At 38.1% G+C, this 24,909-nt stretch overlaps 1 protein-coding gene across 1 annotated transcript in view; it reads right to left on the bottom strand.

The window, feature by feature from the left end:
* Positions 1–24,909, bottom strand: part of BANK1 (B cell scaffold protein with ankyrin repeats 1) — a 134,635-nt gene that overhangs the window by 51,043 nt on the left and 58,683 nt on the right. The window lies entirely within an intron of this gene.

Here is a 24,909-nt window from a genome sequence, read left to right as displayed (position 1 = left end):
ACAAATGATCAGAAAAAAGCCTTTGTACTGACATCCTGTGTTTGGAAATATTTGGAAATACACATAATACAACAATAAAAGTGGCTACCATCCATTATGTATTTCCAGCTGAACACAATAAAATTCCAGAAATACATTTTCACTGGTAGTACATTACAATAACATGGCTAAAACCAATTTCTTACACTGTGTTCTTGCTATGCTACCTTTGCATATACCCGCTCTATTGTACAGCTCAGCTGTTCAAATTTCTTTTTCTAAACTGATGTCTTAAATGTGGTGGCATTAAGCAATAACAATGTGAGATGTAAGTCTTCTCTGCATGTAAAAGTGCTAAGAGTGGTAGGTCGTTTTCCCTGTTTCTTCAGCTCTGCATTTTATAAAAGGAGAAAACACTTCTCACACACACCATCAAGGCAAACAAGGCATGCCACATGAGCTTTCCTCTGTCACAACTGGTTAGGAGTGCTGCAGCACTCCTCCCAGCAGCCAGGCACAAAGGGGCTTGTCAAAACAGTGACAACTTCTTCAGACCTGGCTTTTAGGATTTACTTTGATGTGGAAAACTATCACTCAGCAGCCACTGAACAGATTAATTCACAACACTGGCACTTCATGTGTATTAAAAAGGTAGATGCAATTATATTTTTGTATAGGTCATCATTGTTTATCTAATGTATACCTTCGTTGCACAAGATCTAAAGATGACTTTTATTTTTTAATCTGTTTTTCTGGTGTCAATCCAAAATGGAGTTGCCTTTCTTCTAAGTACTGTACTGTATAGGACTGTTTGCAAAGTAAGTGTAAAACATGTAAGGTGTAATTTTTTAAAAGTATTTTTTCCCCAGATTATATAACACCATCAAAGCATTTGCCATTCTACACAATAATAAGAAGAAACAATTCTGGGAAAATCCACTCATAAATATTTGCTATTTTTGTACAATACATATAATCTTTGGAACATGTCATTAAGACATTTGTTTAAACCTCTCAAGACTTTATTCTTCTGTCTTTCAGATTCTTCTGTCTTTCTTAAGCCACAAAGCTGCAATCTGCAAGCATCTGACAGAGGAAACTAACTCCACTGAAAACTAAGCAAGTATTTGGTGCTTATGTGGAAGAAGAATGTTGAATACCTAAATATTGGTTATACCTCTCAAATAAGATTCACCTAAAATATTTTGCTAGCCTAATGGCTTGTAACAATTCAAATAAACTAACACCAGAAAAGATCCTACTAGTTCACACTGAATGGAGCAAATGCAGGATTGTGTTCATAGCACACACAGGGGCTTCACAACAGGCTGTTTTCCACACAGTCTTCAACAAAATTCTACAATCTTAAAACTTAAAGATCGCTTCTAAATAACATGCAAAGGTAAAACCCTAAATCATGGAGATCATTTATCAATGGAGAAATCCCTCAAATTTATCACTACTTGTCCTATCAGAGAGCTGTAGAACAGTCAGTGCTCATCAAATATGTTCACCTGCCACATGAACACTGAGCTTTCAAAAGACTACAAAGATGAGTAATAGCCACAGCACAATATTAAAAACATAAAACTGCCAAGAAGTGTTTGCCTTGCATTCACAGATCACTCACTGCTACCTAATGTATACAGGCCAAAAGAATTATCTATAAAAATGAAGAAATCCAGCCAAATGGATGTGTGGTCTCTGCAATGTTCTTGAATCAGTTCTTGACACAGATTATGAGAAGATCTGTAGTGTTCTGTGAATGGTTAAATTCTAAAGTTATGGTTAATCTGTTGAATTATGACTAGAAGCTTCCCATTTTATATTTTTGAACAAAGCTCACAGAAGAAACATAAAAAAGAACAAAGCAGACAAATGACAACTGGTGAACTCATATTATCCATATTCATACTTTTTTTCTATATTTTTACCCCACATATCTTGTTCTTATGTAGTAAATGAGTAATTTTCATCCAAGGCAAGAAAAAGGGATGTAAGAGCAAAGGTCCAAGATCAAAAGCCAAATCTATGCTCTTCTGCAAATGAAGCTCTGTTGTTAGGAAAGTATTCTTCTACAAACCAGTGAAGTATTCTTTTAACTTTTTCTTCTTTTCATATGTTACCTTTAAGAAAACAGTAAAGTGCCAGTGTTTGGGATCCACTGGGTTTGCTAGAGTTGTTTACAGTCAACTTCATATTTTTATTGTTAGCAGTTTGCCACTTCAGCTGATGTAAAAAAAACCAACCCAAAAACTAAAGACAGAATGGGACACTGAAAAAATTAAATTAACACTACCAAACCTTAACCTGTACATAAAACTATGACATATTGAGAGTTCAGTGATCAGTGAACACAAGCTGGAGGTATTATTGTTTTCTGGCAGCGAGCCAGAAAATGTTCTCTATTTGTGCATAAAAATCAGTGCCCATAAGCCTTCCAAATATATGGAAGAGAAAATTAAACTCAAGCCTGCTATTTAATTTCCAATGGTACCTAAGTGAAATGTATCACCCTGAAATCTGACTCACAACCTTCTGACTTGAAGAACATTATTTTCAATATGTTAAAGCACACTCATATAACTGATATAAGCTTTGCTAGATGCAATAAAATCATGCAATCATCATATGATCATTTCGTGAAGCAGAAAGTAGTTTTGGGTATTCTGAAAGAGAAAAGATAACTTTGGCGAGCTGCATTCACTCCCTTGGCCAAATGCAAAAGTTTTTTACCATGCTTAAAATGTTGTTCTTACCCAATTTATCAATTGATGCTTTGTATTCTCTTAAGTCTACTACTCTTTGACAGACTGCAGTTCAGTGCTCTTTATTCTTAATGTACCAGGTGGAGGTAATGTGAATCTCTTTATTCAATTGCTTTATAACACCAAGTAAACTCTGAACAGCAGCTACATCAGTGCCTTAATCTAATCACCTCCATCCAGACATGAATGGGAACAGACAAGCACACAAGTGCCTTTCAGGTGCTGAGCTTCACTTGGAGTTCTTCAGTGAAGAAACCTTGTAATGAAGTTTTTATCAATTCATTATTGGAATAATTAATGGGGACCATCTGTCCAAACAACTCTGTAGCTAAGTAATTTCAGTATAGTCTTAGAGGAGTAGTACACTCCTCTGGGCATGGTAGTCCATCCACATTTTGACACCACTGATTTTTCTTTTAAATCACTATAATTAGCAATAAATTCTGTGCTCAGATGCATCACACTGTTCTAGCATGTGTTTAAAATACTGCATGTATCAAAGCTTCTTCCCAGTAGCTTCCCCCCACCCATGAATTGCATGAAACCTTCCACTTTCTGTTTTTGTTTAGTAAACATAAGCCCATTAGAGGCTAAGTTGCATGTATTTGTATTTATCCCTACTTCTTTAATAATCCCCCTAATCATTTATAAACAGAAGTGAGTGTGCAAATGTGGACCATCTCTAAGTAAACAAAGGTCTCAAAGCCTCTTAGAGCTCAGAAATTTCAGAAAAGTACAGAGATTTACTGTCAAGAAAATTAAAACAAGAGAAAAGTCCTTTTCTGCCACGTATCAGGCTGAACAGTGAAGTGAAATGAAATTTCACTCTCAATGAGTAGAAAATAAACCATAATGTTAACACATATTACTGCAAATCCCTCATCATGGACAAGAGCTCTAGAGCTCTACATGCTGTCACAGACTAAAACCAGGTTTCTGCTCTTGAATCCATGAGTCCATACAGGGTGATTTCTTCAGTTCACTGCTGCCTCCTGTCTTTCCCTAAAATTCTGCTATATGACTGCATGTTTCCATTCAGTCAAGTTACTAGGCAAATAATGTTCTGTAAAGCTGCTCTATATATACAATTTATATTAATGAAAATTAATTACATCATCCCAATATAGCATTGCTTGTAATCTCTTCAAGTGTTTTCATGGTTACCGGATGAAAGAGTTGCAGACTTCATTATTTTAACATTTAAAAAACATCCAGTGCATGTCTCATAGAGATAGTAAATAATCAGTTGACGTTGTTTCATTTGTTTGTTTATCTGTGAGAGAGAAACTACAGATTTTTCTTGCTGTTCTGCCCATATACTGCAGATCAGAAGTCCATCACCAAAAAGAACAAGCTTTGGCCCTTTCACTGAGATGTTCAACAAAGACATCAAGTAACTGAACTGGTGACAGCATTCTGCAACATTCTGCAAAATATTACAAAGAACAAAAGCTAAAATAAATTCTAGCTGCCACCTTTCTGCTGATCTCTGCTGACCTGAATAACTAATCTAGACAGATGGCATTGCAGGTAGAAACCATTTAGCTTCATACCACGGATTTCTATATAAATCTACTTAACATGAAGTAAATCACTGAGGAATTTACTCTTTGTACAACAGCATTCCTTTTCCTTCTAGTTTAATTAGGCAAGGAAATTAAATACTGTGAAATGCAGACAATTACTCCCCTACAGTAGTGTAAAAGAATGGCTTGAGCACAGAACAGCTTAACCCCTTGGGTAATGGACACCAATCTCAATTAAAAGTAAGGAGTTGGTTAGCATCTCAAAAAGCAGAAATAGCTCCCACATTTGCTGGACTACATCCTCCTGGTGATGTACATGTTATTCTAGTATCATTTGTCCACCCCCATCTCTGCTGCTGTCAACACTGATGAAGAGTGCCCAGCGTGGTGCTGTACTGCTTAGCTAGAACAGAGATTTGAGCTGCTGCTGTCCATCATCTGTTCCCTCTCCACCTACAAACTGAAAAGTGAAGGAAAGAAACTCCCTGCCAGCATCCATTTTCAGACTTCAGAGGAATGAAATCTGAAAATATCCAAAGCAGCTATGGTGCTTCTTTCTGCCCTGCCTTTTGTCTTCTGTATCATCCAGCTTCTGAGAATTTTCTTTCTGCCACAGCTGAGAGTTTCCCAGTCTTCTCTGGGACTTTGGAGGTGAGAAAGGGAATAAATACACTAGTTCATAAAACCCTGTGTGACAGATGCACTTGAAACCTTAACCAAACCAAAAACATTTTGGTAAAGGCCTGAGCTGTAGGCAGGCCAAGAACTCCTCTAGTTTCATTCTGTTCTCTGAAAACACATAAAGGAGCAGAGTGACTCTGTGACCATCAATACACAGGAGCTTGGAACACTGACCATGCATGTAACACAAGAATAGCAGGTGCCTTTTCCAAGACTCATGTAGCAAGGAGCACAGGAAATTGTGGGTTACAAGGAGTCTCATACACACCTTTCTCATTGCATGTAATCTGACTGCAAGGCAATGAGTTTATCCCAAATGAGCCTTCCTTGAGCTCTCTCTGCTAGGCAGCCATGGCTGCATGGTGATGATCATGATCTCCTCTTGAACTGGGGCACCTCCTGAGTTTGGTCCTATAGGCAGAGATCTGTTATCCATGGCAGATTAGTGGTAAGTGACCAATATCACACATAACCTTGTAGTATAGTAACTTTCATTTGTGCCTTGAATCACAGTTCAAATGCTTGTGCTGTGCAGTGAAAGGGAACTTTGCCATTGAGCTGCACTCCTACAACAGCACATTAAAACCACTTTTTCTAATACCTCTGCCTGTGATGCTTTCAGCAATTTAAATCATCCCTATGCAACACCTCAATCCTCTCCTTCTACCTGCAGGCCATATGGGAAGCACTGTTCTAGCATAGGTATTTCTGTAAGACACAATTGAAACTGGAGGAACTACATTGCCTTAATGCTGGGGGCCATACCAGTTCCAGTGCTGAAAGGTCAGCACAGCAGCATCAGTACAAGATGAATAAACAATGCAGGGTACTTATATAATGAACTCTGCCTCTTCTGAACTTCAAATATGAGCTCAGGTTGTACAGTCCTACCAAAAAAACCTCTCCACAACATTACCACTAAGTTACTGCCTTACATGAACGTTGGCTGTGATTTACACCCACTGGGTGAGGGGGTGAGGTCTCCTCTGCATTAGGGGTACACTGCATACGTTTCCCAGAAAAAACACATCATCTGTAAAATGGAAGATTACCTGCACACTCCTAAAAATCCTCAATGAATCATCCAAACTGAGTAGCCCACAAGTCCATGGCCAGAGGACACATATGCAAGCCCCTGCCTTAGTGTTTCCACCGAGGTTCAGGAGAACCATGCCGATGTGGCCGGATGTGCAGCTTTGAATGACACAGTATCTGATCCCAAACACTGGAGAATATCTAACTTCTCATCCTTATACTCCTGAGTCTAATGCCCCCAAAGCAAGCTTTTTCAGGAAACAGATTCTCTAGTCTTATCTTTCTGTATCCTTGTAGCAAGAGGAAGCGAAGTGGACTACAACTTGTCTCTCTCCAGCTCTGGGCATGGCTACTATAACCAATACAGCGCAAACATGACACAAGTCATCCCACACAGCCCTACATATACAATATTTCTGCTAAAACCCAAGATATATCTGTATGAACAGGTCCAGTTTAATGAGATGAGACATGAATAAAGAGCACATGATTCTAGCTGCACCCCAATACTCTGTTATATATGCATTAGAATTGGGAAAGTTTTCTTGTCATACTGCAACTTCTGCAGAGGTTAGAGGAAACTGTTTCATTATTCAGATAACTTCAGACTCAGGTCAGGAACTTCCTCATCTCCGAATGAGAAATAACTCCAGCTAATATTCAAAGATTCTGCAAAATCCTTTTACTTCTGAAAATTGGAGAAATGTAATAACTGCTTTTCTTTACTAAAACAAGAAAAAGAAGAATGCAGAAAATGGCAATCTTTTAGCCTGTCTGATGGAATGAGAAGAACTGTATTACTGGCATTAGTTCCACAATTAGGATCAAATTAATCAATGCTTGAGTCACAAAAAGCACAATTCTTTTCAATAAGTGATAACAAAAGAAAAACGAAAATAATTACAAACGGCTTGAACAAAGTTCTGTGAAATCAGCACTAAGGCTAAAAGGTAAAATGACAACACTTTCTGGTCAGAAAAGTTTTAATATTAATTTTTCTCCTATTTTCTTGTTATTTAAAAACTATAGGCATAGGGGAAGACAAACCCTTGCTGATAATAATAATAAAAGACAGATCTGTTCTGCCACTTATCAAATCAAATTAATTCTATGCTCTAAAATATATTTCAGCTATGAATACTAAGTTGCTGTCATACACATCTCTCAAACAAGCATGCTTGAGACATTCTGACAAAACCACTTCTCACATACATAAGCCATCTGAATGTATTTGGACCAGTTGCAACTGTGCTGCTAAGATCACCACTATTGTAAAATCTGGAAACACCTGCTTAGAAAACATCATCAAGTCATTTGAAATCAGACACATCCCCAGCAGTATTTTGACAGTCAGCATCAAATATTTTTAGCTGAAGCCACCTTAAAAATCACAGCTAATACTGCATTTTAAGAATGTATAAGTACACAGAGAATCTTCAATAAAGAAGCAGGCCCTAATCAGTAAGAGTGTTTGAAAAAATGCCAAGTAACTTAAAAATTAGAACGCACTCATGCTCTGAGAGCTCTCCTATTCCTTACAAGTTCACCATCATCTTTGCATTGACTTTACTGAAGCTCTCCATTGTTTTGCTCCCAGCTTAAGATGAATAATTAAATAGGAAAAAAGCTCCAATGAACAAATATGCAACACCTACGAGTGAAGTTGCTCAAATAGCAATTATTAAAATACCCAGAGAAATGCATTTTGTTAAATATTGTTATACAGCAGAGAAAGATAATAGGGCTTTACAGAGAAGACTCCTTACCAGCCTGTTTGCCTTGGTTGTAATCTCTTATATGGGTGTAAATGAGAGTCACTACTAAAATCTGCCATGAAAGTGCCATAACAAATAATGCTGCTGACTCCATAATGGGATATTTCACTCTCTGAAAGTCTTATGCTGCTTGCATCAAGTTCTAGCTCTTTCTAGTCTTTCAGCATTTTCTGCAACACTCAGAGAAAATAAAAATTGAAAAAGGAGAAAACACTAAGCACTTCATAAATAACCACAGTAAATTTTTTTCTTCCTAAAAACTGTGGTTTTTTTAAATTTTATTTTCAGAAATACATCTGTGGCAGGTTTGTATGTCTAACCTCTCAGCTTCCTTAAAAAGTATCTTATAAAGAGGAAGTTCTCTGCTAATACATAGACCTTTCTGGAAAAGCATAAACTAACTCTATGTAATTGAGAAATCAGTTAAATTTGCTAATGGTAGGCAGATCTCCTGCATACAATAGGCTAAAGACAGACCAAGTCCAGGAGTAAGGGAAACTAAATTAAAAGAAATATCCAAGGGAATAACTTAATGAATAATAAAGCATAAGGATAATACATTAGCACCATCACTAATGTTAGAGCATATTACTGATGATTGGCCATAATATGGTGCTATATTAGTTAAAATTATTGTGGGTTCAGAACTAAAACTCAGTAATTCTTACCATTAAGCTAAAACCCCATAATTTGAATTTAAATTCACATCTGTCAAGCTCCTTTTTCTCTCAGCCTCCTCGATTCTGAACCATTAAGTGATGTAGCTATTTCCCCAAGCAATTGAATCAGTGACAACTGGTATGCATTCTTCTCATCACAAGATTCTGCAGAACCTCCTCTGTGATTTAGTTCCATTTCTAGTGCTAAGTGTCTTAACAGTCTCACAAGAAGAGTATGACTCATCTCTCTACGTGAAATGAGTAACCCAGAAGAGAGTGGGGAATCCCAAGCCCCAAAAATGGATTAGCAAACATCAGATTGGCAAATTGAGATAGGCACTGGTCTCTAGACTGGATTAAAAATACACATACTAGCATGCAAAAATGGAGCCAGAAGGAACCTTCTAAACAAGTCCCAGCAGCTCTGATATTAACAAATGCCATGATGTTACTCTGAAGTCCTCAGTAAATGTGTATTAGTCTAAGTTTCTAAACTGCTACAGTACAAAAATCACAAAGTCAGTTATGCAATTTATCAGCATCAAAAGACGATGGTAAAATTTCTGCTGGCCTACCTGCAGGCAGTCTTAAATTTCTCCCCATGTTTGAATGCTGGCCTTTTCCTGTGATCCCAGACAAGAAGGATTTTCTGAGTGTACACTACAACATAAGGGAATCTGGTCTGGGCAGGTGTGCCCACATCTATAGCAAAACATTCCTCCCCTCCCACTGAAGCAGGAAAAGGACAGGGAGACTCCTCCCTCCATCATTCCTTTGGTAGGAGACATGGCAGATCCACAATTCAGAATGAAATTCAGAAATGAGAACCACAATGCTCCTTGAAGTCAAAACCCCTTCCTTATCCGGCCGTTTCTGCAGAGAGAGAGGGATTTGTAGCTGTACCAGTTACAAATCTTGAGCTCCTGCTGCAAGAATCCCTGCCAAACCTAATTTGTCTGTTAGTATGAAATGTATAAATGATACAGTAACAGTTACTGAAACAGCTGTGACTGAACCATCAGCTACAGTAAACACCACACAGAAAGCCCCAATCAAAACATCTTGATAATACCACAGGATTTAGGAACTGCAAACACAGAAATAGATTTGCACAATCTGCTGCTCTCTGGATCTTTCAAAATCATCCAACGAAAGAAGAGTGGTAGGGAAAAGCAAAAAACATGACAGGGAAAGAAATTCCTTTCCTTTGCCTTACTTTTTCCCTCATAGACAACTCAGTTGTGGAATGGAGATTGGATAGTGATAACCTCTCCTCAAGCTCCTCACATGCAGTCTGACCTCTCAAAAACCCCTGCCTGCTCACTGCATACTTGACAACACACCAGCCACTTCCTCCAGTTTTGTGAAGAACAGCCTACAGTTTCTTATGAAAACAAGAGGCAAGGTGACATGTGCAAATCAATTTTGGACATGACTCAGAAGCCAAAAAAGGCACAAACCTTTCTCTACTGACTATGTTTTATTGGTCACAGACGTACAAAAACCAAGGAGGAGCCCTGTCATGTTGTTTCCATCAGATGCAAAATATAGATTCCAGGACTAATTTTGTTCAGAAGTACTTCCTTCTAATATTTTGTATATAGATTGCCACTGTTTTTCATCATCTAGATCTAGCTACTCATTGCTTTTAGATAAAGACACAGCAAATTAGAGAATATATAACAAATAATCTACTTGCAAGTGAATTAATAACACAGCTCAGTTGTCACTGAAGTTACTCTGTTCCTGTAATAAGGTTGTGAATTTTGTGACTGTACACTTCACATAACTAATCTAAAAAATCTTTTCAAACTATCACTATAACACATAGTAGAATTCATAGAATGAAAATTCTATAGGTCTTAAACCACTTATATGGTTGTGGCAGGGAAAAAGCACAAAGAGAAACTGCAACAGGCAAAGCACACCAAAACAAATGCAAAAGTCTATCTAGACTTCATAAGTTTCACAATAAATTTTACTTCTGCAAAACAGTTTTTACTTCCTCAGTGCTTCACACCTAGAAGTTTGAAACTTTTCATTTATCTGAGCCCAACTGCACAGGTATCCTTTTTGAATATATTTGATCTGCAAACAGAGGCTTACATAAGTAATTTTAGCTATACTCATCTCAAGCTGTCCATCTCCAATCTACTGCTAGATTTACAGCAGGACTAAGATCTGGAAGCACCTAAAAAATACTGGTTGTCAAATAATGTCTTCCTGTCTGCCAGCTTTTAACACTGCAGATTTACCTGTAATGCATAAAATTAATTTTCTGTGTTGTCATGTAAGTGCCCAAGTATTTTTTAAAGGACACGTACAGGGTACACACATACAGACATAGGAACACCTTGCACTGCTAGCTTCAACACAAGAGAGAGAATTTCTTGAGGGTATTATGTTTATTTAGCTAAGTGAGGATACAGAAGTTTAATCATAACACCTGTATGTGGAACAGCTGCTGTTTACCTAGAGAATAATGTATTTCACTCAGATCAGTATGATCAAAAAAGCACGTCTGCAACAAGAAACAAGAATTTCTGGAAAAAAGACTATTTTCCCCATACTCATAAGAAACTCACAAGAAAGACTAGAATTTTAATTCTTAATTTACCAGTCATGTCTCCTTTGCTATGAAGCTGGTTAACCTTTCCAATAATTTTCTTGAAAAACACATTGATTCACTTAGAGAATGTGTTCAGTTGCAAAATTTTTGACAACATCCACACTAGCACACAAAACCAGACCAAAATGCTTATATCACTCTTTGTCCATTACTATTAACCACAGAATCCCTCATTTTTCCCCCTCTCCCCTATTTTAGGATAGCTTTATTGTTTTCCCAAAGCATTGTCTGCTTTCCTCTCTACAGCCAGAGAGACATGGCACGTGTCATACAAACAGATTCCTTCTCTTCAGAAATAATGCTCTAACTTGCATTACCCTCCAATCAGGTAACTGCCTAGGTCAAATGCCCTGTGTTCAAAAAACTATCAGGTCTCTGTGATCTGAACATCAAATCTCTGGCTGCCTTGATACTCCTCTAAGTGTGGCAAACAGACACAAATATAGTTGCTCTTGGAGCAGATCACTGCAGCTTGCTATCACAGAAAACATCAGGTGAAATGAAGCTATGCTCCAACCTCTGCTCCAGCCATTTCTTTTCCTCTTTTTGTGTGCTGATAAGCAGTACAAGCAGTATTGGACAGGGTAACCCATCATTTCAAAAGGCAGATTTGCTGCCTTTTTTCCAGAACTAGAAGCTATTTCAGGGGTACCTTCCAAGGGTATTGTCATTTAGATGTACTGTGAACTCCACTGAGGGCATTAAGAGGAGTTACAAAGGGGAACAGAGAGAGAAGTCAGGACCCATATCTCAAACTAAGAGAGACTCCTCTGATATGAAGGAGTAAAACATTTCTCTATGTGGAATAAGAACATTTAAGGCTGAACAACAGCTCTGTCGTGTTTCAATTCCACCAGTCAGCGCTACTAAGTCAGAGAAAATTAACAGTAGACTAAAGTAGCCTTACATCTTAACATATCCACATATCATGCATAATTAATACAGCAGGATCTTAATTATTAATTAATTAATTCACCATCATTTTATTAGCATACAGAATTTAGATAGTAGCAATAACCAAAAAACTCACATACATAAAAAAAAACCTATGCATACATGCAACAAAAGTTCCAGACTTATACTCCCTTTTTCTCAAATCCTAGAAAACACCCTCCCATTACTTCTGTACAGAAAATAAAATCTAACAGCCCCAAAGGTGTTCATCCTTTTCTTAATAAGTGTTGCACTACCCTGATTAAGAGAAAGATGAACATAATTTTGACTGAGAGAAGAAGTGACAAAGAGGAAATGACAGTGAAAGCACCTAAACTACCACAAGTTTATTGAGGGCTTGGAACTATGGAACAAAGTCAAAGCAAAATGCAGTAGTTGTGAATAAATTGATAAACGGAATAGATATTTTAAATAATCAAAAGAATGGTCTACAAAGAAAATGGCAACCAGGTGTAACAAAAAAATACTCAGTTACTTTGATAACTTTGTATTCAGCTGGGGTTTGACTCTTTACCAAGTCTCCTGGGACAGAATCATCTACTTGCTCAGCCCAAAGAACATAAACTCACAGGCAAATGGTAGCACTGCCACTTGCCAAAATTATGAAGAATTGGGTAGATGCCCACAAATCTATCACTGTTCAAACAAACAAAATGGTCAATTACCAACCTAAATTTTACATAAATAACTTCTGTGAAATAGAATTGATTGGTAGCATAGAAATCAGATTAGATTTCTGCAATGATTCCTTGTCCTCCCGTGGGTCCTGGCACAGCCCATGGATTAGTGTCACATCTGCATTTTGCCTTCTGCTCTGCACTGTCCTGTGCTTTACAATTAATTTTTGGACTCTGACCCAATCATTCCTTTACTGTCATATTTTTAAAATTTTTTTCTTTTTTTTTTTTTTTTTACTTACTCCAGCCCTTTTCATATAAAAGGGTTAGGGGAATAAGCTTTTTTTTTCTGAAGGACTGAAGAACTTCTCTGTAGGAAATTTTCTTCATTCCAAAGTCGTAGTGGCATTGATTAAACCTGTGATAGTTCAGAGGTCTAACACTCCATTTGCTGAGCAATCTGAAAGACTGAATAAGTCTACCAGAGTGCAAAGCACAGTCTAAGACTAATCTGAAACAGAACCTGGTTTAAAGATGCCTGACACATTAACAATTTTTTTACCAACTTCCAGTGCATGAAGTTAAAGTAATTGTAAAAAGACAGAAGAAAGAGACTGGCAAAAATTAAAATGTGTCTTTAGGAGCCACTCTGAGGAAAAATTTAATTTTTTCACATAATTGGGTTCTCAACAAAATATTATGCTAACCAGAATTATATCTATTAAAGGATTCTCCCAGAAGATAAAGACTTTTCCTGGACAACATTTAGACCTCTTCCATCCCAAACTAACCGACCTCACTCAGCCATAATGTCTAATCATCATGTACAGATGGAAAAGGGAAAGAGGATCCACCATCACAAAAGAGACACAGAATTTTGTGTTCCTGCAAATGCTATTCAAAAGATGCACATCACTATTATTATTTTGAGTGTTGATGGTATTGGGGGTATTTTTGGATAGAATAAAGTTCTTATGGATGATGCTAAAATAAACACTATCCTAGAGCTAATGGGAAAAACCTACAATGAAACTGCACCTCATTCCTAATCCACAGCATATCAAAAAGTGTGATTAATGTTGTAGTGCGTTTTTAAGTTTCTCTTGTGTTCCCCCATTTTATGTATCATTCCCCTTTTGTCCTTGTAAAATGGTTCTTCCCTCCCCAGTTTTCCCGCCACAGCTCTCCTTACAGTTATGTTACTATGGTTACCCCTGCCCCCTTCAGTTGTCAATCCCTCAAGTTATGTAACTTCCCCTCCCTTATTTTACCATATAAGCAAGCTTTTCCTCCTCCCTGGGCTCAGTCAATCACCCCCCACTCCTCCCAGCTTTCGAGAACCTTCTTCTCTTTGGGGGATGTAATTGGCTGGGGTCCCGGGGCTCCTCTCTAACCTTGTGTTTATTGGATATGTTTGCATGTCAGTTATGTTGTGCATCTCCCTATATGTTTTCCTATTTGCTAGCGGGGTTTCCCTTCTTTCTCCGCCCCTTGCCTTTAAAACCTCGCCTCTCCCCTTGCTCGAGGCCATTTTGCTGGTCGGTGCCCTCCCTCCGTTGGTACCTTCAATAAACTGACGTTAACCCCCAGCAAGTGGTCTCTCCCTTTCCTCGTCTCGTCCAGCGCATATAATCCAATCCGCGACTCGGCCCAGCCTGAGGCCACAACGCCAAGGGGGGCTGATCTCAGATGCAGCGGAGGCGTCGGCCGTTTCCCCTCTAGCTAGCCGGACATTGAGCGGCATATGCATTCGCGCAGTTTGGCGCCCAACGTGGGGCGCCACACTGCCACGACGTGTATCTAGCCTTCTAGACCAGAGAAGGTCAGAGTCCGGCTAGCTGAGGTTAAGGCTGACACCTCGCTGCATAACCTGCCAGCACCCCTTGGCGTCGTAAGGCCTCGGGCTGTGCTGGCTGCGGACTGGATCGCTGCTAAATGATGAGAAGGAAGGAGCTGGACACTTGCCGGGGGGGGCTAAACTTGGTTTATTGGAAAGCCCACCATGTCCCAGTGAATGACCAAGAACAAAGGGTGCTTAGGGGTTATAAAGGGAAGGAGTGGACCTGGGAGGGGTTTACAGAAGACCAATAGGGGGAGAAGAGGGGATGAACTTAATACAAAAGACATAGTGGAGAGCCCAATAGGTACCAGGTATGGGAGGGGCCCCGGGACCACAGCCAACCACAACTCCCAAAGAGAAGCTTCTGGAATACTAGGTGGAGTGGGGGGTGATTGACTTGGCCCAGGGAGGAGAAAAAGCATACATATAAGGGAAAAAGGGGAGGAGGAATTATATAATCTAACAGATTGACAATAGAACTGGCAGGGCTGTGGCGGGAAAACTGAGGACGGCAGAACCATTTTACACAAAATGGGGGGGAGCAGATACATAAAATGGGGGAGGAATTAAATGAACTTAATGAACACACTACAACAATTATAATGTGAAATAGATTAAAAAGCTCAAATAGAATATGACATTTTATTGAGGCAGGTATGTTAGATCCTCATGGCTCTGCCCCGTTTCAGAATAGCTGAGATGGGAGTAACAGTGAGACAGATCCAGACTCAGAGGCTTGTAAATACACGGGAAGGCACTGCTCTGCCATTCATTCCTCTCAGCAGCTGCAGACAGCAAAATTGTGGAATTACACACGTTAAGTTCGTGATTCAAAGAATTCTTCTTCTTCTGCACCCAGACATAATATATGATCTGAATGGGTCAGGGGCAATAATTTTGTTGGGATTTCTAAACTTAGATTTACAGTCATTTCTGCAGACCATTAAAGGTGATAGCAACAGAGGGTCTCTAATCTCTCTAATTTGTATATTTACCAAATAAACTTCCAACTTTAATCTTAAAAAAATTAGTATACTCTGAGCACGAAATTCTTAAAAAAGACAGGAGCTGGGATAAAAATTTAGTATACAGTTCAGCAATTAACCATTGATCTAATGGATGACAAATACTGACAGATCTGTGTAATGTGAGATAATTCCAGTTTTAATTGATAATATCACATTTTAATGCATAAAGTTTTATGTATCTGAGCTCTAGAAAAGATCATCATGTACTTTTACATTTAAGCTACAGTGATATGTGAATATTACATCTAAAGCAACACTCAAAGGATAAAATGAAGAACCATCTTTAGAATTACAAAATGTTTTGCTAAAAACATAATTGCAAATTTTATGAGCCAAAGGCTAGAATAACTTTGTTAAATCACACTGTTGACACCAATTTAGATATAGGGATGTTCATATATATTTCCTCTCAATGCTGAGATCAAAAATTGAATACATCAATAACCATGGAAATATTTACTCACTCAGGGGCTATTCTAAACCACATTTCTATCCTCTATACTGTCATGTTATGAGCGTGGTGGAGTACCAATAGAAGCAATAACACTGATAGGACCATTACAGCAATCTGTGCACCAATCTAGCACAAAACTTCCTGCAATCAGAAAAATGTGTGGATTAATCTACAGTTATTATCTAAACAAATAAGCAGTATCCAATCAATATGTCAGTGTTGACTGAATTGTTATGAACACAATGCAATTCAGATGTACTGTATATGCAAACCTGCTTCTTTGTTGTTTTATTTACTAAAAACCTAGTAGGAAATATCTTTCTCTCTGCATTACACAGGTGCATTTAATATGCACAAAAGAAAAAAGTTAAAAATAAAAACTCTAGGCTTTTAATTAATAATCTAGAAAAAAATATATGAATACTTCTCACTTGTTATAACTACTTTCAAAATTCTGAGATTATGTGTTCTGGATTTTCCAGCAGAAGAGTTTTTTCTTGTTCTGTATGTGCATGATTAACTCAGCCTTGCACCTGGGTCTGTCCTGTTTAACTGTTACAAAGAGAGGAAAGAATGCTATATTATTCACTAGATTTACAGTTAAAACTTAACTGATTGAGTTGTCAGTGATGACAAGTGCCCCAGTGGCCAGACGACTGCAGATCTATATACCTGTACTAGATTTTGTTACCTTTTAACCTTTTTCCTTGCAACACAAGACTTTAATTAATTTGGAAAGCACCTTGCAGTCATATATAGTCTCCATGGAAACTTTTGTCCAATCCTTTGACCCATTTATGTAAGACAGTACAGACTACCAACTGGCAGAATTTTTTAAAATACATCTAATTAAAAAGGATCTTTGAAGGCTTGATTGAATGATGCAATTAGGAGTCAGACTTACTCTATTACTTTCATGGTGACACAGAACCTCATTTCTGTTTTCCTCTGTAGCCCAAGGAGGACTTGCTAGTCTCTTCCATATGGCAGGAGCCATCTCTGCCTACTTTTATTCTTGGGCTTCTTAGAAAGTTGTATTTATTGACAGCAGATGAACTCAGCTGGAATTCAGAAGGCCACTGGTGGCTAACTGCAGGTCCTAAGCAGTTCTTTAATATTTCAAAATATTGGCTTCCAAGTCACATCCCAAGGCTACACAGGAGCAGCAAAATAATCAGAAATCTCAAGAGCAAGTAAAATCACACCAACATGGCTCTGAAGGTTGGCATCATCAGAGAGTGCTAAGATCCAGTTATGTGCCTCACATTCACAGTGAGAGCTTTGGGGAGCCTTTAACAACTGCCCAAGAACAGCTCCCAAAACTCCAACACGTGAAGATGAAGATTCTGGCATGGGGCTCGTGGGGTTGAGGAGGCCTGCACATGTCTGCTACATACACACCATAAATTTCAACTGCAGTGATTGTGATGGTTATTTAACATGTATTATAAAGCAATCTATTAGCAGTCACATTGGCTTTTTCCACACAAAAGGAGACATCTTTATGTCAACTGCTGCAGGTTCTTTTGAGTTTGGTAGGGTGTGGGAACTCAGAAAACATTTTAAGTTCTCATCAAACAGAAGAAATAACTATTATTACTAGACACCCTATAGTTCTGGCAATGAAACACTAAATAATTTATTGTAAGACATATGGGGACAGGAAAAATCAAAGGCAAAATAAAGAGTGTTCCTTCTGTGCAGGGTCCTCAGACAGAATTATAAATTGAGACCTTGGAGGGCTGTGTTAAAAGGAACTAACACTATGCAGAGCAGAAATGGATTTTCTTAGGTAGTTTCCATATAATGGGCTTGGTAGCTTTGAGAAATGCCTTTCTCTAATGGTCATCCTATTGATGTAGAGCCCAAAGACAATTTTTCTAATTAAGCAATAAATTACAGCTGAAGCAAAGCCGGGTAACTCACTATTAGTTCTGTGCAGAGTACTGAAACTTCAGATTGCTATGGACTCAGCAAGCCTCTTACCTAACTTTACTCATTAATTCTTGCTTCTCCACCTAGTTTTTCTTAGGGCTCTGAGATCAAAACACTTCCCTCAGACCTCACAATGTCACTCAAAATGTAGGTGGTTTTGGCTTGCAGATTATAATTACCACAACAATTTTAACAGCTCTTTACCTCTCCTACTCTTCCTTCATTTTCCCCCATGAAATTGAAAGAGCCTTATTACTGTTTTTTTCTCTGTGGTGGTCTTTTTTTATTTGTATTTCTTTTAAATTCTGGTGGTTTTTTCCTTCTGAGGGGCTGGAGAAAGGCACTGCTGATACACTACCTTTCTTTGTTCTCAACAACTTGTAAGATATGACAATGTTTGATTCCTCACGGATCACTGGGAGGCAGCCAAAGGGCATATTCCAGATAATCAGGCTGGCAGCACATGCTATGTAAAGATAAACCTGCTTCATGAGAGCCACAAATATACCTTCAAATTGCTGCAACTGACCGAGGCAAGACCTAAAACTTACTTCTACACTTTTCATTGAAATGCCTCAGCAATCCTTCCTTCTGCAGTAAATGGGCTAGCAGATAATTTTATACAACTTAATTTTTTTTCTTTGCATTGTAAGGGCTTCTGAGATGTTTGTATTTAAGGAAGAAGATCTCCCTACCTAATAATACACTTAGTGATATCACCAGTGCAGGAAGGTTAATTGAAAGGTGAAAGGGACATCTGTTAAAACAGAAAACTGTGGGGTATTCTCTCCTTGGGAGGATTCCTTGCTTAACTTCATGCAACTCGTTTGTAATTTGGGTAGAGAACTCATGCCCTCAGGATGAAAACACCCTACACAGAGACTGAAAGTTCTCCACCTCCACAAAAGTCTCTAACCTCTTACAAGCTTCCTATATTTCTAGCTTCAGCAGTTTCTAAAGAAGCTGAATAGAAAAATGATCCTGTATACACAACAGTATTTCATGTCCAATTGGGTCACTTTCCATGACACAGGTTAGGCAGAAACAGCTCATTTGCTAACAAATCCTCAGTCTAGTGCAGTCTTTATTTACTTCAATTTATTCACATCCATAGGTGTTTGTAGACATGGAGGCCAGATTTGATATAGGCATGCCACTGATTTCTACAGCAACATAACATGGTGACTTCTTTTCTCTCTCTTATAAAGTATTGCATTTGCATTTTTCATTAACATAAACAGCTTAGCCAAATGTTTTTTAGATGTTCAAACAAATTCAAAGAATAATAATCCAGGTAGATTATAAGAAGGGTTCTTTTCAGCCTACAGAGTACTTCTGAAAAATGGGACACTCCCCATCCCACCTTCCCAAATGGTTCCCTCTAGCCATGTATATTTGCTCATCTCACACCAACAAACAGTCAGAAAAACCTGTGAAAATCCATTTTAACTGCTACAATCCTAAATACCTTTAATAACTGGGATATCATCAAGGAATCCTTTTGCATTTTCCCTACTTCTAATTCACAAGCAATTTTGTGTGAAATTCCATTAGTATTCAAGTTACCATTAAAAATTGTAAAAGCTTTTACTAACAGTGAATTGCAAATAACTGACTTCCACTGTGTCACTGCTATAGTTATGGAATATCAGAAGATGAGACAAAATACCAGACAATTCTTTGGGAAAAAACATTCTCATTCATTCTAAATTACACACAAATTTCAATAGGCATCTTATATAAGAGTAAGGTTTCCAAATCTGCAATTCCACTTATCATTCTTTCTGCAAGAAGGCTGCACTCAATTGCATACCTCTTGACAGGAGATGTAATCACAGTTAAGGTGCAAGATTCTAGCCTGAATAAAAATCAATACAGAAACTTTTAAAATGTATGTAGTAGCGTAATGGCTGGTTTTTCAAAATTAAAAATCTAGTCTTTTCTTCTTGAAGCCAAAATTTTCTGTGCTCAGTCTGTATCTTATCTCTTCACTAAATTGCCTGACCTCAAAAGACAGTATATGCTAGCAAGTTTTTATTACAGGGAGCACATCCCTCTGAGAACAAATGAACAAAACAAATTACGCAAACCAAATCTTAAACATAAAACACCAAGACTGGATAATAGCAAGCCTCTCTTGAAGAATTTGATTTTGTGAATATTCACTCACTGAAGACTATCAAAGAATACAGTCACTTATTCATTTCAGCTAGGTAATTTCCAGTGTACCAAAGAATGCATGCAATTGACATTTCTGTGCACTAAAATATTGTGGCAAGAATTAAATCCAGCAGGCTTCACCAAGGACTCACTGATGGATTAGAAGGAATTTCAGAAACCAGACTAATCCTCTTCTCTGTCATATAGTCTACCAGATATTTGATTGCAATGAGCTACAGCCCCATGCAATACTGGAATAGCATTTAAAGTAATTAAAGAACTATTGACAGCAATCAGATTCATCTAAGATTCTTTATCTTTTTACATATGATCCTTCCCAGGCAGAAAATTAATAGCTGAGGAAGATATTGCAAACATTTGTAAAAATCTGTTTCTTGGTGAGGAGCTCTGCCACATTACATAGCCTTTTACAGAAATACAAAGCTAAAAATAAATGGAAGAATAATACTTCTGTGTTCAGAAAGTGCTGATTTCTGAAGAGCTTCTAGAACACCCCAGCAAATTATGAGAATCCTTGGTGAAGGGATTCCTGCAGTCTAAAGATTTCCTGTAATTTGGCAATAGTAGCTACAAAGCCAAGTAAGATTCTTTTCACATAAAACAACTGAGATGAAAAGTACCCTCAATTTCCAAAACACCCTATTTCTGTAGACTGCTTTCTATTTCATCAAGCTGAAGATACTTCAGGAGATTCTATATTCTGGTTCAACCATGCACTTCAAAGTAAGAGATGAAAGGGGAGAGGTGTACAATGATGAGTTACTTCTCAAACTACATTTCTGCCCATCCTTTAAGCCTGCTATGATTTATAAAAATGCAGCTTGGCATTTCAGGAAGAAAAATGTCTTTCCTCCCTCCCCTGCTATCCAAAACATGTATCTTCTATAGAATAGGCTCTGAGTGAAAATTATGACCAGCTGTAAGACTGTGCTTCTCTCTGCTACTGAGGGAACTTCTAAGAGCAGTGAACCCAGTAACTCAGGGTCTAGGCTTTGCAGGATGTAGCTCAGATGAGTTAGAATTGCTGTAATTCTCCCTTCTGGAAAGAAAACAAGCTTCTTCTGAACAGCCATGCAGGGCAATCTCAATCTATGCCATTCTGAAGGAATTTCCACCAATAGGTACAGAATTAAATACCTATTATATTTTCAATAGCTGCCTAAGGGGTGCTTCAAGCAGGCAGACAGAAAATTAGGTTAAACAAGAAATCCAGACAGAGTTTTGCTAGTGGCAGAGGAAGAAAATTCTTCTATCAGTCTCCTGCTCTGCTGCAAATTGTTACCGACCTGGTGACAGGGCAGGTGATAAAAAGGTCAATTGACCTCCCTTTTCTGTCTTTGGCTTCTGGTAACCAATTCTGAAATGTCAGAAGGTATTTTAAAAATAAAAATAATTTGTGCTGTCTCAAATGTGTGGTGACAACAAAAAACAACCCTTCAATTTTTATATTTAAACAACCTTTATGCCACCCCTAGGAATCTGCTTTAAAGGCTGAAGCCAGCAATCAGAAAGCATTTGCATTAACCAACCAATAAAACACTTTCTGAATTGTGGGTTTTTTTGTGATGTATACCACAGTGGTACACAGTAATCTTCCTGGCTATGACACATTCAGCTACACAGCTCACATTAAAAGAAAGAAGAAATTAGAAACCCAAAGTGCTGGAACAAAGAATTACTCCTATGCCAAAGCACAAATGCCTAAACTGGCTACCAGTCTGACCTCCAATTTTAAATGGTCAGGTCACAAACTGAACATACTCCCCTCCTTACTCACCTAGATGAGAGACAATTTCCTAGCATTATTTTTAAAGTCTTACTTTGTGTGCTGGATAAGAACATAATTTCAGTGATTTTTTTATAATCTGGAGGTAGATTTTTTTACACAGACTTAGAAAGCCACAGCTAGCGGCAAGAAGAACGAGCTCATGTCAAAGCAGCTTTCAGAGACAGAGCATATGCAGAAGGCAAACATCTGAAATAAAGCCCTGATGTGCCAGAGAACTACTGTCACTTTACAAATACCTGTCACAGGTACTGGAACAGCTGACTGCAGATATGTTTTGACCTGTGGCTAATGGAAAGCATTTCCTACTGGCATTTGAGCTATCAGCTGGATCAACCAAGCTTCAAAGGCTCAAATACAAGGACTCCTCCCAGAATTCCTACCAAATGTCTCTTAGTAGTTTTAAATAGACACACTTGATTCAAGCAATTCAGCCTATAGGCAATTGTGGAAAACATTCAAATACTTGAAGGTATAGAGGAATAAAAATCAAAAGACTGACAAGTCAGCATGTTATTGCAGAGTGTTAAGTGTGTCCCTCTTTTATGCTACAGAAGAGAGAATTACTTTATCTGAACTATAATGAAACATGTAGAAATTAGTAATGAATGCCCATTGTGCTAAAATGCAAAAAACCCCCAATTTGCTTAATAAACTGCTGGCACATTTGAAACTGAGTTTCATTATAATCCTCACTGAAGACTCTTTCAAGCACAGTTTCAACAATTTAGTACCTTTAATGCAAATCATTCAAGTATTGTAGTGTTCCCTCACCAGAGCAGACATTTTCAAGGAGCATCTGAAATGCAGAAATTCTGACACAGAAGGCAGACGCTACCATGGTGGAAGCACAGATATATACATGATCACAATGGGTGTGAGGTTTTAGCATTTAATGACCCTGCACTGCACTTAACACTGGTACTAAAAGCAGAAGAATCTCTTCTGGGTGTGTTCATCCAGCTGAGGAGCACGCCCTATGATGTGGGATCCTTCCCTTGTGCTTTGCTCTGACACATCAGGAGATCAGCTCCCAGCACAGCCACCAGGCACTCCATATCTCCAGATCTGTTTTCTGTGGCTGTAACACTCCCCACATCGACACTGTCAGTGTCCAGCTGCAGAAAGAGGTTTTCCTTTAAAACAGAGACAGGGCACTTATGCCATTCAGATGGCTCCTGTGAAAGCCAGCTCCCATGGCTCACCTTTGCCAACACAGCCCGGAGCACCTTTCTATTAAGCCTGCTGACAGGGAAGCTGGAGGGCCCTAACAGCAAAGCAGTAGCAAATAAAAGCCCTGAGCACTGATCTGCTCAGCAGACACCACAAAGGGCTGTACAGCCCGCTGGGCTTGAAGGTAGAAATAGTAGCTGAGTTGTTGCCACTTCATCTTTTGATGCGCTCTCTCTAATCATCTCAGGGAATTCTTACTCCCCTAAGAATTCTCCAGCTCAAAATCACACTTTTGGGTTTTGTTGGTTTTTCTCTAACAAATGAAAGACACTTTGCAGGATTTTGGAAAAATCAAATGTATGTTTTAATGCACTCATTTTTCTGGAAACCTTCTGCTCTTTAAGATAGAAGCAATGATTTACTATTTGTATTTTGGGGCTATTCCTTAAAGGAATAACCAAACACAAGTAACACTTTTGAAACATTGAGAGGTATGCCAAATGCAAAAGTACTTGTATTTTAATAATAAGTAATGTCAGCATTACAGCTGTAATGGGAAGTTCCAGCAACATGGTTAAACTAAATTCTTCTTGGCTCAGAGCCATGCAAATATTTCTTTTCCATATTCCCATCAATTACAGAGGTACAGTAAGTGTTTTTGCTTAAGTGCACTATTACAGTGGACACAAATAAGCCATTTTTCTTCCAGTGGTTGGAGCTAATGTTTCTATGGTTTCATATTACACATTTGGCAGACTTGAAGCACACTCAGATTTTTACTTGTGTTGCATTAGTAAGCAAAGCCATTTGAATCAACTGAAAACAGGTAGTACAACTGAATGTCCTATCCAGTCTACACACATTTACAGTGTCCAAAGAGTAGTTTTTACTGCAATACTGGCATAAGTTTTCATCCTTGGGAAAGCAGAGAACAGTTGTTTTTAACTGTTCATGTGCAAACAATAGCAGGCATGTACCATCAGAGAAGTGTTTTAAAGAAAAATTACATTTTAGAGATCAATTGCCATTTTAAATACATGTTTTAGACTGACAAATTTATACTTAGATTTATTAGGACAATTAATAATCTTATTAATAAAGAAAAGCTAACCAGAGGTATGCACATGCTTTTCATAGTGAAATAAATTACCCTCACAAGCATTGCCTTCCATCACTGACAAGGTCTATTAAAAGTGAAAAGACTGTAGAATTGCCACGTACTCTCTGTGTATCACCTTAGTCTGCCTGTACCATGCATGCTTGTCTTCTCTTGAATAAGCCCCAGACCAGAGTATGAGTGTATTAGGATAAAACCAAAATTACCCATTTTCTGAAACTTCCAGTTCCATGTGGAATGCACAACAAAGACACATCAGAATTTGAATTTCTACAACACTAGTGTAAAAAAAAGTCCTATGGAATTATTCATTATCATTAAACATGAAAAATTATCAAAGGAAACCATGTTTCCAAAATGGTTTTTCATCCATGTTTCAACCCTTCAGCTCATATGATCATCTTAGAAAAGAAATCAAGGTATTTCACCAAGAATTAAGTATCACCTTATTCATATTCTGCCTTTTCTTACCAATCCTTTACACACAACTTTACTGGGAGTATCTGACCATACAAAAACAGCACCTAGCCAAATACACAGGTAGGGAGGTTAGGGAATACAGTTCCATTCTCTTCAAGCCAAACTGGTAAATGCCAAGAACTGCAAAGCCTGACCAGTGCAAGGATGACTGTGGGGCAACTACAGCAGCTAGAATTGTTAAATGTGAAATTACTAACATGGTGATCCAGGAAGACAGCATGGTTTTATGTACAGCTTTATGCTGGATGGTAGAGGGGAACACATTTTCTTCAGTTAAATTTGAGCTCAATTG

Source organism: Ammospiza caudacuta, chromosome 4, assembly GCF_027887145.1.
Source record: "Ammospiza caudacuta isolate bAmmCau1 chromosome 4, bAmmCau1.pri, whole genome shotgun sequence".
NCBI lineage: Eukaryota > Metazoa > Chordata > Aves > Passeriformes > Passerellidae > Ammospiza > Ammospiza caudacuta.
Note: the sequence above shows the minus strand (reverse complement) of the source record. Positions and strands in the feature narration are given on the sequence as shown.